The 12,959-nt window shown below is 37.2% G+C and overlaps 1 non-coding gene across 1 annotated transcript; it reads right to left on the bottom strand.

The window, feature by feature from the left end:
- Positions 1-12,614: 12,614 nt before the first annotated feature.
- LOC140840342 (small nucleolar RNA R71) lies at positions 12,615-12,721 on the bottom strand. Its single transcript, XR_012119929.1, has one exon. It is a non-coding gene; the product is annotated as a small nucleolar RNA R71 (small nucleolar RNA).
- Between the last annotated feature and the right edge of the window lie 238 nt (positions 12,722-12,959).

Here is a 12,959-nt window from a genome sequence, read left to right as displayed (position 1 = left end):
ATTTAATCATGATAGTAAAGTGACCACAAGCAATATCGCATAAATCTCAAAATGAATATTTTGCACGTAATATAATTAATCAAAATAATTAAATATGAACAATTTCGATCTTTTTCCATTAAAATCATGTATTTGCGATATTTAAAAATACCTATATGGCTTGATTGAAGAGTGAAAGAAGATATAAACATGCCTTGTTTTGTTTGACAGAAAAAAAACGAAATAACGACGCGGCGCGGCGGAGACGGAGTGCTCTTCACTTTCTCACTTTTCGTCTCTTAATTCCTTTAAACCAAGCATGCACCATAATTATTATAATAGCGTAAAAATCGTAAACATGATGCATGAACATTTGAAAATATCATGATTTGTGCTCAGGGCGCTGCTAGGACTAAAATCTAACCTCGGGTGCAAAATGACCATTTTGCCCCTGGAAACCCAAAAATTATCGTTTCACCCCTGGACCTCTAAAATTGACCCGAAGCTTACAAAACCCTTAAAATGTCCCAAAACATTTTTATAAGTATTCCTAGTCGTAAACGCGAGCCCAAAAACCAACTTAATCTATTTGTTTTAAAACTTGGTCCTGGGTCCCGGTTTTTATCCCGAATCTACTCGAAACTTAACCCAAAATTTCTCAAACTTTTACCATAATTACTAAACCCTCTAACAGCCCCTAAACTCTTCAGAATTAGCTCTTTAACCTACGGCTAACCCACTATACTCAATAATTCTAGGCCACCCCCACAAGCACCATCCTAAACCCAACACATGGCTCCATCTTTTAATCTATTCGGTCCACCCTTCTACCACCAAATGTCAGCCTTTAAGGCTCACCAAGGACATTCATGAATCTCCTAAACCAAGCCTAGCTCATACAATTGCCGCTGCACCAAGCCATTTACCGAAAATTATCCAATCTTGCCTACACAACTCGATCGAGCTACCCTCTCAAAGATCGAGCACCTCCCTCAACCACACACCCATGGCTCACTCCTAGCATCTTACCAGACTCTACTGGACCTACATGCATCACGGTTCCAGCCCCAAGAAGCCTAGACTCCACCAACAGCCGCAATTCTCCAAGGAAGCAATACCCGCGGCGGTTTCCTACGACACTTGATCGGTTGGCTTTGTGGTCAGTTCCAGCAACGTTTGAGTCATCCTAAGCCATTTCTCAGACTCACCAGGGTCTGGTCTAGGCCTTTGATCGACCCTTGCATCGGCAGCCCTTCCACTTTGATCGAACCAACTCCAACCGTGACAAATCTCTCCACAAACCAACGGCCTATGCACACAATGAGCCTAACTCGACCAGGGCTAGCCTCCAATCCTTAATCCCTTATATTCTTGATGTTTCAGACTCCACATGAAAACGTGAGTGTCATGCAAAGAATACATAATTTCATGCCAAACTTTATGCACAATTGAAGATATTAGGGAGATCGGTAGATTCACATGCATAACATACATTTGACATAAATATGGCGTGAATGATACATAAAAGAAAATACATGCGTGCCTTAGATGATGAAGAAGCGAGGAAATCGAAGAACGCGCGCCGGAGGAATTATTCAAAGCAAGAAATGAAGTGGCCGATGAATCCTAGAATTTCTGCCGTGAAACCGAGGAGAAAAGATGGGGGAGAGGGGTGGTGTCGGCTACAAAGCTCTTAGGTTTAGGTTAATGAATAATTTAGGGTTAATTATATAATATAAAATGGTTAACAACCAACTAATGGGCCCTAAGTTGATAAATTAAAATTTTAAAAGGGTTTTAAGCCCAATAAACTTAAAAATATGCCCAAAAAATCCAAACACGTTCTCGAAAATATTTCGTGTTGGAAAGTTTTTGAAAATATTAGCCGAACCCTTAAAAAGTCATCCGATTCGATAAAATCCACGTACCGTCTAAAAAAAAAATCCTGCAGGTAAAAATACCCTAAAATTCTCATTCTTGAAAATTACACTTAAAAACGCTTTAAATTAATTTACAAAAATAAATCGTGAAATAAAATAGTTTTTCCTGAAAATTCTCCGGTCTCCGATCCTCGTTCGAACATGAAATATATCTAGAAACCCTAATGCATGAACTTTCATGAATTAAATCTTATCAAGCATGAATTAAGTATAAAATGCATAAAAATACTTAAACATAAATTGATGAAATAAACATGCATTTAATACTTTAAAACATTTAAATAAAATACCAAAAAATTTTAATAACTTGCATGCATGGCAACTTTTTAAAATATATTTATTAACATGCTAAATTACCCCTTCTTAAATAAGTCTTTATTAACTTATCTCAATACTCCATCTCCAGTCCGGCCTCACTTATTTAACTGAAAATGTAACAATTAAACTATTGCGTAAAATAAATAAATTTAAAGAAAAAGAATTTAAGTACTCGTGCAATAAAAATCATTTTAATTTAAATACTAGAATTATGCATGGCTTCTACGTAGTCTGATTTACGGGTTCTTCAACCCTTCCCCCCTTAAAAGAAATTTCGTCCTCGAAATTCGCTTATCCTTGATAAACAAAATTTTTAGACTCTTAATTCTAGAATCCTAATAATCGACGCTTCCGATGCGCTACTCTGATAAGAGAAATATTAAGTTGTCCTTACGTCTCCTCAATCCTAAATAAATTTGTCTACCAAAGTCCTCGTTTGTGAATTGCAACTTAAAACAACTTATGGTGACTTAGTTCTATTCAACTATTGCCCCGAATTTTAACTTATCCCGCAGTTTCTCATACTAGAGATGGATGTTCAAATTTAACGCACTTTACTTTCCTTATAATATACCCAAGATGTTCATTGACGTATTATATTCCAATATTGAAATCTTAACAGCATCCTTTCTTAACTTTATTGAACTCAAGATACGTTAAAGCTTTAAGTCCAAATATTGGCATTCATGCAGTTCGACTTAGGAGATCTTAGCACCAAAATTTTTTTTATCGACTTCTGTCCTGGGGTAAAACACTTAAAAAAAGTTAAACCTTATCTCAATCTCATAATAATATTAGACTAAGTTTCTTCCATCGAATCTTTATTTTACCGAACCAAGATTACATAACCTAATTATTTAGAAATACATCCAAATATAACGTTGTTGCAAATCTTAAGTTCGAGTAGTCTTAATCCATAAAACCCAAAATATACGATACCGATCTTCTACCTAAATAATAAAATTATTCTGGCACCAATTACATGCTTAAACTATTTCTTTTTCAATTAGAATAAAGTTGAGACCTAAGACCCTTGGACTTTCCTTATTGAAGCGAATGTCGCAATCTTACGTATCCTTAATGCTTAATTAATACTAGCGTATAAACTTAATAAGTTAGCCCATGGTAGCATTAGACTAACTTTAATAAATCAATTTCACTTATAACCCATAGAATTCTAGAATCCCCATATCAAGCTTTTATATTTCTTACTTGATAAAAAAAATCTTAATATTCATCAATTGATAACTTATATTGAACACAACTAATTCCCTTTTGTTTTTATTTCACCCAAAATTTCCGTATGAACAAATATCCCATGAATTTGAAATTCAAACTTACCTGATCCAAATAGCTTTGAATAAAATAATTTCAATACACATATCTGTTTAGTCCCAAGTTTGTTAATGACTTCCAAAATTTCTCAAGACAAGGTGTCCACCTCACCTCTTACGTGCGTCTACCAATTAAACTAACCATCATCGTACCCAAATTTCTTAAAAATTTTAAATTCTCAGAAGGTATAATCTTAACTGTTAAGATCATGGCTACAACTTGTGACACATCAAACTTATATTCCCAAAAATTTACTAACTCAATATTTATCCTTATAACTTAACTAACCGATCAAATTTACCTTAAATCGTCATTACTTTAAATTCTTGATTTGCCACAACATTATTTCACTAACGCTTAAATTTTCACGCCTAAGATTGATTCATCCTACAATGTTTTGGGTTACCATTCATTATAACATCATAACCCAAATATCTAAATATTCTATATTTCCTTCGAGCCTAAATAACCGAAAATTCCTACTATTTAAACCGTTTAGTTATCACTTACTACTAAATAAGTTCTCAAATTTCTTAAAATTGTAAAATTAATTCTTACTTTCCTCGAATATCGTCCAATTTTTCCCTAAATCTCGAAAATTCCACAATTACTCATGAGTCCTCAGTATTCCCAATTTCATTTTATAGATTTCCCGTATCATAAGGTTCAATAGTCTTAAGTTTATTAAACCAAAAATTAATTCTCATAACACGTCTTATATTTATATAAATACTTAAAATCCCAAGTGTTTCTCAAAAGCTCGCAATTACATCCTTAAAATTTTGAAACTTGCAATCTGGCCCTTAGAGTTCTCCAAATTTACATTTTGGCCCTACAACTCCTCGAAATTTGCATCATTGTCCCCATAAAATCTTCCATCTTTACCTCATTAAACTTTTAGATTCTCGAACTCAAAATTAAATCCCAAAATTTGATAAATTCAAAAATAGTCCCTTAGAATTTTTGTTTTGCACTTAGATCCTCAAATTATTAGTTATTACAATTAGGTCCCTAAAATTCTCAATTCATGCAATTCCATCCTTAAATCTAACTAGGCAGAGCATGTATCCTAAATAAATTCTACGTTTTATACTTCCAAATATCTCCGTAGTATTCGAATCGTTAATTCTTGCATGGAATCCTCAAAAATTTAATTCAATTAGCAACCATGAACATCGTTAATTTCTTACAAATTCTACAAGTCCCGAAAACATTCATAATTTTTAAGTTTTACTTATGGCCCATAAGTATAACAACAGTACTACTAACCCAAAAATTAATATAGTCAAATAATTTACGACCTCTCCTAATGCCCAATAGCAAATTTCTTATTTATGTCCGGTGGGGGTGGAGGTGCATTTCCCTCCTACCTCTGATGCTCACTGTCCTCATGACGGCGCTCATCATCCCTCGCGCGCTAAACAAGCCGTCTAGGAGGAATATTGCTCCATACATAACCCATACGTAACCAACATGCATAACTTCATAATTTATTTAAATTTAAATACTGAACAATAAAAATCTGGAAGTAGAAAAAATATTTCATGAAACATGTTGTTAAATAATTCATACTTTAAATAAAATGCGTAAATGTAAAACTTACAGACCGAAGATGTGACTTCGTGAGCTTCTCGTGGTCAGTAGTAGTACAAACCTATACAGAATTATTGCTCTGATACCAGCTATAAAGGCCCGAAAATTTATGTTTGAAAATTTGCAGAAAAATTAAAAATTTTCTTTTTTTAAAATAATTAAGATGCCTCATTCACGAAGTAAACTGGTAAATCCAGTCTAATGTTCAAAAATTGCAGCGGAAGAAAATATTTGTTAGCCAAATAATAATTTAAAATAATCCAACAGCCGATAAAATGTTTAAGCATAAAAATGGCAACTGCTGTAAATGAGGTCCTCGGGTCCACTACTGCCGACCCAAGCTAGCTCACTGGTCCCCGCCCTCGGCCCCGGCATCATCAGTTCCTACAACAATCAAGTCTAGTGAGCCTAAAGACTCAGCATGCATATACGTAAATAACGAATAAATAATATAGTAAAATTTGCATGGGATAAAAAATATCATGTCATGAGGCATACGTGAAAATAACTTGTTATGAGCAATTATAATACGTACATAACTGAACTGAAAATCATAGTGAAAATGTTTGCTTCTTGGAGCATTGTACTGAAATAACTTGTAATAATTTTCTTGGTGAGATTATGGTCTTCGCAAGTGGTCCCTGAACTGAACTGAACTGAACTGAGCTGACCGATACTGGGGACCGGACCAGTAACTGGTGACCGGATTTACGTCTGATCAGACTACTGCCACGGTATACTGGGTGAAACAACTGAACTGTCCGGTAACTGGGGACCATATTTAATCATTATAGTAAAGTGACCACAAGCAATATCGCATAAATCTCAAAATGAATATTTTGCACGTAATATAATTAACCAACATGATTAAATATGAACAATTTCGATCTTTTTCCATTAAAATCATGTATTTGCGATATTTAAAAATACCTATATGGTTTCATTGAAGAGTGAAAGAAGATATAAACATGCCTTGGTTTGTTTGACAGAAAACAAACGAAATAACGACACGGCGCGGCGGAGACGGAGTGATCTTCACTTTCTCACTTTTCCTCTCTTAATTCCTTTAAACCAAGCATGCACCATAATTATTATAATAGCGTAAAAATCGTAAACGTGATGCATGAACATTTAAAAATATCATGATTTGTGCTCAGGGTGCTGGTATGACCAAAATCTCACTCCGGGTGCAAAATGACCATTTTGTCCTTGGAAACCCAAAAATTATCGTTTCACCCCTGGACCTCTAAAATTGACCCGAAGCTTACAAAACCCTTAAAATGTCCCAAAACATTTTTATAAGTATTCCTAGTCGTAAACTCGAGCCCAAAAACCAACTTAATCTATTTGTTTTAAAACTTGGTCCGGGGTCCCGGTTTTTATCCCGAATCTACTCGAAACTTAACCCAAAATTTCTCAAACTTTTACCATAATTACTAAACCCTCTAACAGCCCCTAAACTCTTCAGAATTAGCTCTCTAACCTACGGCTAACCCACTATACTCAATAATTCTCGACCACCCCCACAAGCACCATCCTAAACCCAACACATGGCTCCATCTCTTAATCTATTCGGTCCACCCTTCTACCACCAAATTTCAGCCTTTAAGGCTCCCCAAGGACCTTCATGAATCTCCTAAACCAAGCATAGTTGATACAATTGCCGCTGCACCAAGCCATTTACCGAAAATTATCCAATCTTGCCTACACAACTCGATCGAGCTACCCTCTCAAAGATCGAGCTCCTCCCTCAACCACACACCCATGGCTCACTCCTAGCATCTTACCAGACTCTACTGGACCTACATGCATCACGGTTCCAGCCCCAAGAAGCCTAGACTCTACCAACAGCCGCAATTCTCCAAGGAAGCAATACCCGTGGCGGTTTCCTACGACACTTGATCGGTTGGCTTTGTGGTCAGTTCCAGCAACGTTTGAGTCATCCTAAGCCATTTCTCAGACCCACCAGGGTCTGGTCTAGGCCTTTGATCGACCCTTGCATCGCCAGGCCTTCCACTTTGATCGAACCAACTCCAACCGTGACAAATCTCTCCACAAACCAACGGCCTATGCACACAATGAGCCTAACTCGACCAGGGCTAGCCTCCAATCCTTAATCCCTTATATTCTTGATGTTTCAGACTCCCTTGCAACCAAAACCCGCAGCCCCTTGCACGGTACATGAAAACGTGAGTGTCATGCAAAGAATACATCATTTCATGCCAAACTTTATGCACAATTTAAGATATTAGGGAGATCGGTAGATTCACATGCATAACACACATTTTACATAAATATGGTGTGAATGATACATAAAAGAAAATACATGCGTGCCTTAGATGATAAAGAAGCGAGGAAATCGAAGAATGCGCGCCGGAGGAATTATTCAAAGCAAGAAATGAAGTGGCCGATGAATCCTAGAATTTCTGCCGTGAAACCGAGGAGAAAAGATGGGGGAGAGGGGTGGTGTCGGCTACAAAGCTCTTAGGTTTAAGTTAATGAATAATTTAGGGTTAATTATATAATATAAAATGGTTAACAACCAACTAATGGGCCCTAAGTTGATAAATTAAAATTTTAAAAGGGTTTTAAGCCCAATAAGCTTAAAAATATGCCCAAAAAATCCAAACACGTTCTCGAAAATATTTCGTGTTGGAAAGTTTTTGAAAATATTAGCCGAACCTTTAAAAAGTCATCCGATTCGATAAAATCCACGTACCATTAAAAAAATAAAAATTCTACGGGTAAAAATACCCAAAAATTTTCATTCTTGAAAATTACACTTAAAACGCTTTAAATTAATTTACAAAAATAAATCGTGAAATAAAATAGTTTTTCCTGAAAATTCTTCGGTCTCCGATACTCGTTCGAACGTGAAATATATCTAGAAAGCCTAATGCATGAACTTTCATGAATTACATCTTATCATGCATGAATTATGTATAAAATGCATAAAAATAATTAAAAATAAATTGATGAAATAAAAATGCATTTAATGATTTAAAACATTTAAATAAAATACCAAAGAATTTTAATAACTGGCATGCATGCCAACTTTTTAAAATATATTTACTAACATGCTAAATTACCCCTTCTTAAATAAGTCTTTATTAACTTATCTCAATACTCCATCTCCAGTCCGGCCTCACTTATTTAACTGAAAAGGTAACAATTAAACTACTGCGTAAATAAATAAATTTAAAGAAAAAGAATTTAAGTACTCATGCAATAAAAATCATTTTAATTTAAATACTAGAATTATGAATGGCTTCTACGTAGTCTGATTTACGGGTTCTTCATATGGCTAGCAAAATCCTTATGGACTTGAACATTGGAACTGGAGAAAAGGTTTCCTCAAAGTCAACTCCTTGTCTTTGAGTATATCTTTTTGGTACCAATCGCGCCTTGAAGGTCAACAACTTCCCATCCGCCCCAAGTTTCCTCTTGTAAATCCATTTACACCCTATGGGAACAATTCTCTCAGGTGGATCCACGATTCCACACTTGGTTCGAATGCATGGAATTCATCTCAGATTCCATTGCTTCAAGTCACTTGGATGAATTGGCATCAGGTAACGATTCCTTGAAAGTCCTTGGATCACATCCATGGTTAGGCTCATCATGGCCCTCTTCAAGTAGCAGACCATACCTCATAGTTGCTCTCGAGACTCTCTCGGATCTTCTAGGAGCTTGTATCTCCTCTCTTACCTCTTCGAGTGTGGGTTCTATAATTGTGAGTGTCTCTCGAACCTCTTCGAGTTCTATCATCTCCCCTTTTCTATCTAATAGAAATTCCTTTTCCAAAAAGGTTGCATTCCTAGAAACAAACACTTTTGTTTCTTGGGGATGATAGAACTAATATCCAACCGAATTCTTTGGATATCCCAAAAAGTAACATAAAATGGATCGACTATCCAATTTATCTCCCACTACCTGCTTCACATAAGCAGGGCACCCCCATATTCTAAGATAAGAATATTTGGGTGGCTTACCCATCCATATCTCATATGGAGTCTTGTCAACTGCCTTTGAATGGACATTGTTCAATAACAATGCCTCTGTCTCAAGCGCATATACCCAAAAGGATGGCGGCAACTCCGTGAACCCCATCATAGACCGAACCATGTCCATCAAAGTCCGGTTACGACGCTCCGAAACACCATTCAACTGTGGTATAGCGGGCGGAGTCCACTGCGAGAGAATCCCATTCTCCCTAAGATACTTTTGGAACTCGGCACTCAAGTACTCACCACCTCGATCCGATCAAAGTGTCTTGATGCTTCGTCCCAATTGCTTCTCTACTTTACTTCTGAATTCTTTGAACCTTTCAAAGGCTTCAGACTTATATTTCACCAAATACACATACCCATACCTCAAAAAGTCATCGATAAAGGTGATGAAGTAGACATGTCCATGCTTAGTGATGATGCTAAGCGGACCGGACACATCGGTATGGATCAAATCCAATAACCCTTTGGCTCTCTCCACTTGGCCCTTAAAGGGAATCTTGGTCATCTTTCCTTTTAGACAGGATTCACAAGTCGTGAGAGCATTAATATCAGATATATCAAACATGCCCACTTCCACTAACTTGTTCATCCTCCTTAGGGAAATATGTCCTAATCGAGCATTCCAAAATTGTGTCGAATTTAGAGTATCTTGTTTGCGCTTGTTTGTTGTTGTTATAGCTTGGACATTGTTAAGTGGAATATCTTTCAATTTTAAGGTGTAGAGATCGTTTTCAAGTTCCCAGTACCAACTAAACATTCATTCTTGTAAATATTACAAACACCTTTGCTAAATAAACAAGAAACTCCATCTTTATCTAACATAGAAATGGAAATAATGTTCTTCACCAATTCAGGTACAAATAAAACGTCTCTTAACATTAACTTAAAATCATTGTTCAAAAGTAAAGAAACATCTTCAACAGCTTTGGCAGCAACTCTTGCCCCATTGCCCATCCTCAAGAAGGTCTCACCTTCCCTGAGCCTCCTGTTTCTTCCCATCACCTGCAAATCATTACAGAGATGTGAGCCACAACCGGTATCCAATACCAAGAAGTAGAGTTAATTGAAAGGTTTACTTCGATATAGAACATACCGTTTCCAGAACTCTTCTGGGCAAGATATTCCCTGCAGTTACATCTCCAATGTCCAGTCTTCTTGCAGTGATGACAGATGTCAACAGTCTTGTCAGCCTTCACTGGTGTGGCTGCCACTACGGGACCCGGAGTCTGCCTCTTCAAGGGCACGCTCTTCTTGAGACGTTGGAAAGAACGCTTCTTTCCCTTCCCAGGTAGATGATAGGACTCGTTTTTACGTGTTTTTAGTGTTGGTTTCGAGTCGCATTCATACATCATATTAGCTTGTTCTAGTTTATTCTTGCATTTTGTTTGCATTATTTAGCATATGACTGATTTCGTGTGTTTTGTGGTATTTTGTAGGAATGGAACCAAATATAGCAGAAAATGGGCACAACAACGAAGAAGCCTCGCTAGGGCGGTCAAAACTGACCGCCCCAGCGAGCATTCTAGTCTTACCGAGGATATCGAACAGAAGACCTCTCGCTAGGGCGGTTAAAACTGACCGCCCCAGCGAGACTGCTAGCCTGGACAAGAGAATTTAACAGAAGATCTCTCGCTCGGGCGGTCAAAAGTGGCCGCCCCAGCGAGACTAGAGAGAAGGCTCAAAGTTTTTATTCGAGAGTCACTTGCCCCAGCGGTCAAAACCTACCGCCCTAGCGAGTTACGCGATCCAGCAAGATTCTGCGAGATTTGTTTCTATTTTCATGGACTCTATCCAAGACCACTAACCTAATACACGAGATTGGGCGCCGTTTTTCAGACTGACACATCATATTTTCATCATTTTTTCTGGGAGAGAAGGCTAGGAGTAAGGAAGACTTTCGAAGAACTCGAGAATTCCAAGCGTCGCAGCCATCTTCCATCGTCATATTTAGTATTTTATTATTCAGTATTTTATTCTCTTGCATAGATTGTTGATTTTTAGTATGAATTTGGTTGGCTAAACTCTAAATTTGTTGGGATTTGAGGGGATCCTACCCATACTCGTTGTTTAACATTATTTCTTGACATTTTTACAAGTGATTTGTTTATGCTATTGTTATTTCTTGTTTCAAGCGAAGCCTAGCTATCTTCCTTTGATTATTGCATGTTGTTAACGATTTCGACAGACTAATTAACAATAGGATCGCATAGTATAAACCACGGACTTACAATTTTAGTAGACATACGGAATTGGGTACGTGTCGATAGTAATAGTTCACCCGGATGAAAGCTAGTGGATTCCATAGAACGTAATGCAATCGTGAACTGTTAAATAATTGAGGACACTTGATTACTGCATGTTTATGATTAGTATTAATATAGCTCGACAGAGTATATTGATTAGTCTAGGGAATTCCGTCGAATGCACGAGTAAAAGTCGAGTCTAATTATCTGAACACGAGTGGTAGGTGAACTGATAATTCCCAACAAATTCGTTTCTCATTTGATTTTCATCCAATTTAATCATTGATTTCTTGATTATTTGTTCTTGCATTTTAATCATTTTAGTATTAAATTCACTTTAGTTTAATCACCAACTCCATCTATCGTTGCTAGAGAAATTTAAGTGAAAATAAGAATAGTGTAACGCAGTCCTTGTGGATCGATACTCGTATTCACGTACGTTTATTATAACTTGACTATCGTGCACTTGCGATATTTTAAATCGAGCTTTCATTTATAAAACAAATTTTGGGACTATTCACTGTGCAAGTTTGGCTCGATCAAGTTTTTGGCGCCGTTGCCGGGGACTGTTGATTCACAATTTTTTATTTTTCATTTAAATTCTTTAGTATTATTTATTTTATTGTTAGTTGATACTCCTATTCTGTTGCAGATTTTTCTTGTGGTGCATGCGAAGATCACTCGACGTGGAGCTTGAATTTGACCCTGAAATCGAAAGAACTTTCCGCAGACGAAGACAGCAACAAAGACTCAAAGAACAGATGGAAAGACACGAGCAAGAACGTGGAGAGGAACAGCGTGACAATAGACAAGTTGAGATACCACGTCGCATTCCGATGATGGATTATGCACAACCGTCTCTTGAGGGAGCACGTCCAAGCATCGTGAGACCAGTCATCCGAGCTAACCAGTTTGAGATCAAGCCAGCTATCATTCAGATGATTCAAAACACTGTTCAATTTGGGGGAAGTGCACTTGACGACCCTAATTCTCATATAGCTGATTTTCTTGAAATTTGCGATACTTTTAAGTTTAATGCTGTGTCTGATGATGCTGTTCGTTTGCGTTTATTTCCATTTTCACTAAGAGATAAAGCTAAGGCGTGGTTAAACTGTTTGCCTGTAGGGTCTATCACTACATGGGAGGATATGGCGAAGGCATTCCTGACCAAGTACTTTCCTCCGTCGAAGACTATGAAGCTGAGAGCCGACATTACTACTTTTGCTCAATATGAGCTTGAGTCACTTTACGAGGCGTGGGAGCGATACAAGGATTTATTGAGGAGATGTCCACACCATGAGCTACCTCTTGGGTTAGTTGTTCAAACTTTTTACTACGGTCTGCTTACTTCTAACCGTACCATGATAGATGCTGCTGCCTGTGGTAACTTGCTGAGAAAAACGGCTGAGGAAGGATATGAATTATTGGAGGAGATGGCTGCTAGCAGCTATCATCCTCATTCTGATAGGCAGAAACGAGGTGCGGGGGTTAATCAAGTTACTGATTTGTCTGCGGTGTCAGCACAGTTGGAGGCTTTGAAC

The sequence above is a fragment of the Primulina eburnea genome, chromosome 8, assembly GCF_022965805.1.
Source record: "Primulina eburnea isolate SZY01 chromosome 8, ASM2296580v1, whole genome shotgun sequence".
NCBI lineage: Eukaryota > Viridiplantae > Streptophyta > Magnoliopsida > Lamiales > Gesneriaceae > Primulina > Primulina eburnea.
This window is presented reverse-complemented; position numbering and strand designations above follow the sequence as displayed.